A 4,413-nucleotide genomic window follows, 5' to 3' on the forward strand; every position below is an offset into this window, starting at 1 on the left:
CAGATCACATTTTTTATGAACCTGAACCATTTAGACTACTTTCTGGGTTGTAGATTTCCTTAAATTATGAATAAAGATGTTTTGCTCCTCTATCATCATACTCAGCACTGGAAACATTCATTTAAATTTGATTTCCTTTTAATAACAGCATTCTTCACAATATCTAAAAGATGAAAACAACCCAAGTGTCCATCAACAGAAAAAAATGGATATACAAAATGTGGTGTACACATACAATAAAGTAATTATTCAATCTTTTTTTTTTTTTTTTTTTTTTTTTTACACAGAGACAGAGAGTGAGTCAGAGAGAGGGATAGACAGGGACAGACCGAAAGGAATGGAGAGAGATGAGAAGCATCAATCATTAGTTTTTCATTGCGTGTTGCAACACCTTAGTTGTTCATTGATTGCTTTCTCATATGTGCCTTGACTGCGAGACTTCAGCAATAACCCCTTGCTCGAGCCAGAGACCTTGGGTTCAAGTTGGTGGGCTTTTGCTAAAACCAGATGAGCCTGTGCTCAAGCTGGAGACCTCGAGGTCTCGAACCTGGGTCCTCTGCATCCCCGTTCGAAGCTCTATCTACTGCGCCACCGCCTGGTCAAGCATAATTATTCAATCTTAAAAGGAAGGAAATTTTGACACATGCTACAATATGAATGAAACTTAAAGATATTATGCTAAGTGAAATAAGACAATACAAAGGACAAATACTATATAATTCCACTAGCATGAGCTACTTACAACAGTCTAACTCACAGAGACAGTAAGTAGAATGGTGGTAGCCAGTAGCTGCAGGAAATGGGAAGTTAGCGTTTAATGGGTCAGGGTTTCTGTTTAGGATGATGAAAATGTTTTGAGGCTAAATCGTGGTAATGGTTACACAATATCGTGAATGCACACAGTGCCACCGAAAAATACACTTAAACTGGTTTAAATGGCAAATTTTTCATTATGCATACTTTACTAGAATGAAACAATATTTTAAATTTTCTTTCCTCCTACCTTAGATTGCATTAAACTACCCTTGCAGTGTAAGTGGGGTCATCTATCAAGAATGGCTAGCAGCCCTGGCCGGTTGGCTCAGCGGTAGAGCGTCGGCCTGGCATGCGGGGAACCCGGGTTCGATTCCCGGCCAGGGCACATAGGAGAAGCGCCCATTTGCTTCTCCACCCCCACCCCTCCTTCCTCTCTGTCTCTCTCTTCCCCTCCTGCAGCCAAGGCTCCATTGGAGCAAAGATGGCCCGGGCGCTGGGGATGGCTCCTTGGCCTCTGCCCCAGGCGCTAGAGTGGCTCTGGTCATGGCAGAGCGACCCCCCCCCCCCGAGGGGCAGAGCATCGCCCCCTGGTGGGCAGAGCATCGCCCCCTGGTGGGCGTGCCGGGTGGATCCCGGTCGGGCGCATGCGGGAGTCTGTCTGACTGTCTCTACCCGTTTCCAGCTTCAGAAAAATACAAAAATAAAAAATAAAAATAAATGGCTAGGGTTGCGTTTTTGTATTTCTCTTCTACCAAATATATTTTTAAAATATATTCATCTGATTTCTAATCACATAATCATGTGAATGGGCATTATTAGTGCCATAGGCAATAGTCACACCCCCAGGCATCAATAATACCCATGTTCAGATCCACAAAAATGTCCCTCATGATAAGTTTCTGAATGTAGCCATGAAAGTCACTAATCATTTTCTGCATTTAGATACATCTCCCTGGTATTGTCAGTTTTACAGATCACCTTCATCTCTGGGCTTCGCAATAACAGACATTTAATGGCATTTTGAACATCGATGGCCCTATGGATGGAAACGTTGATGGAAACAGGTCTGAAGTGCTGGCAAACAGTAATGACAATGGTTGTGTCATGTCTCCTGCTACTCAGTTTTTTTCTCATGAAATATAGTTTTCATATTTCACGGAGAACAGATTTGTAGTAGTAAGTGGTGACCATGCTTTTCCCACTGAACCAAAGCGTGCCTTTCGCCATCCAGAAGCACATGTGTTTTAAGGATCCCAGTTCACCATGTCAAAATATTTTAAGGTTAGTGGAAAACAATAGATAAATCTTTCAACAAAAGGGAAATACTGATGATATTTTAAAATACATACCACATTTATAGAATTCTATCCAAGATCACTTCTAGCTATACTAGCATTGCTGCCTATGGGAGGTAGTGAATTTTACCAGATTCATTAAAATCTTAACAAAATTCTGAACTCCTTTCAAGAATATAAGATGAAGAAGAAAATGTTAATATTTGTGAATTTAAAAATAAAGTTTAACTTTTTATTAAAAGACCAAATCCAAATGTTTGGAAAATTTATAAAACAATAAAACAAAAATCAGGAAAGAAAAGAATTCTAATTATTGTAAAAGATAACCCAAAATTCAGCTATAATTTCAAAATAGAGTAACATACATATTTTTCCAAACTTTACGTATGTAGTTAACCCAATGGCACAGTGTTGAAACTCCCATAAGGTGAATAAGTTTTCTCTTCAAGTCATCATTTATGTATTTTGGTTTTAACTTGGTCTGTTTGCAGAGTGCTGTAATCCACTTTTTTTCACAGTATAACCCCTGGGAAAAGGTGTCTTCATTCCAACCTGACATTTCTTTTATATGTTCTGACTGTTTGGAAATAAAACTGCCCACAATAACGTAATTTTTACTGCCACAAATAATTTTAGAAACATCTTTCTCATTTTCTCCCTCCTTTTCATCCTTTCCCTCCACCCTTCCCCATCTTTGCTCCTTTCTCTTCCACAAATATTTATTTAACAAGATCATGTTAAATGAAAAAATAAAAAGTTCTCTCTAATTTGGGTTCATTTTTTTCTGGAACAGAGATAGACTTTCTCCTGTGCATTCGCAATGGTTCCCTAGGCTTCACTTTGTCCCCAAGGCCACTCGACGGTGAGACAGCTAGCCAGATCAAGAGGAGATGTGTGGCCACAAAGTAGCTGGCCTCAGTGTCCCAGCCGAAGTTGTACTGATGACACTGGCCATGCTAAGCTGCAAATCTCCTCCCCAAATTACTTATCCATGAAAAACTTAAACACACTTAGGAAATGAGTGTCACACATATTTTATTTTGTATGTACCAGAATCACGTTCTCTGGTTAATTTTAAGTCTTTACATGTTCCATTGTTGTGCCCAGAACTGAATGTAATACTCTCAGTGTGGTCTGATTTGTGCAGGAAAAGGGAGGACCGTAACCTCCCTATTCTGAATACCCCACTGAAAAAGTAACCTGATTCATAACAAGCCTTCACCCAGGTGAGACTTGGGCCATGTTTTTCTTTTTTAAAAATATTTTATGTATTGATTTTAGAGAGAGGAGAGAAAGAAAGAGAAAAGGGAGACTGGTGAGAAGCAGGAAGCATCAACTTGTAGTTGTTACTTCTTGTCTATGCCTTGACCAGGCAAGCCCAGGGTTTTGAACTGGTGACCTCAGCATTCCAGGTTGGTGCTTTATCCACTGTGCCACCACAGATTAGGCCATTAATAGCATATCATTCTTTTATTATTATTATTACTATTATTATTATTAGTAGTAGTAGTAGTAGTAGTAGCAGCAGTATTTTAATGTTTATTTTATTGATCTTAGAGACAGGAAGGGAGAAAGAATATCAATCTGTTCCTGTATATGCCCTGACCAGGAATCGAACTAGCAACCTCTTTCCTACAGCAAGATGCTCTAACCAACTGAGCTATCCAGCCAGGGCCTCAGGCCATTTTTATACTTATATTTGTGCCACTTTATTTCTTTTTAAGTATTTGGCTATTTAAATTTTTTTATCCATTTTAGAGAGGAGAGAGAGTGAAAGAGAGAGAGAGAGAGAGAGAGAGAGAGAGAGAGAAAAGGGGGGAGGAGCAAGAAGCATCAACTCCCATATGTGCCTTGACCAGACAAGTGCAGGGTTTTGAACCGGTGACCTCAGCATTCCAGGTCGATGCTTTATCTAATGCACCACCACAGATCAGGCCATTTGTGCCACTTTAAAACCATACTTTCTTTGTAATCTACCTAGATTAATGGGATTTGGGGTATAAATTTAGAAACTTACATTTATCCATATTGAATTATACCAAATCTATAATGGCTCTGAAAAATAACAGTCTGGGCCTACCTTCTAAGAAATCACCTACTTTACTAGAAATTACAATCCAGGCAAGAGAGAAACTGGAGATATTAAGAGAATTCACGTTGTCTCAAGAATCTAAGAACCTTTGTTGTAAAAGTTGGGCATGGATGATGGTTGCCATAGCAAAAGAGGAAACTGACTCTTCCATAGACTGTAAGCTGTAGAAAGGGCTCATAATTTATTTATATCTCTGTTTCCACAGGGTTTTGCAAAATTCTTTGCCTAGAGTAGGTCCTCAATAAATATTTGCTGAATGTATGAAAAGAG

General features: G+C 39.3%; 1 pseudogene; it reads right to left on the minus strand.

Annotated features, from left to right (window-relative positions):
* Positions 1-1,519: 1,519 nt before the first annotated feature.
* LOC136388978 (NXPE family member 2-like) lies at positions 1,520-2,005 on the minus strand (annotated as a pseudogene).
* Between the last annotated feature and the right edge of the window lie 2,408 nt (positions 2,006-4,413).

The sequence above is a fragment of the Saccopteryx leptura genome, chromosome 1 (assembly GCF_036850995.1).
Source record: "Saccopteryx leptura isolate mSacLep1 chromosome 1, mSacLep1_pri_phased_curated, whole genome shotgun sequence".
In the NCBI taxonomy this organism is placed as follows: Eukaryota; Metazoa; Chordata; class Mammalia; order Chiroptera; family Emballonuridae; genus Saccopteryx; species Saccopteryx leptura.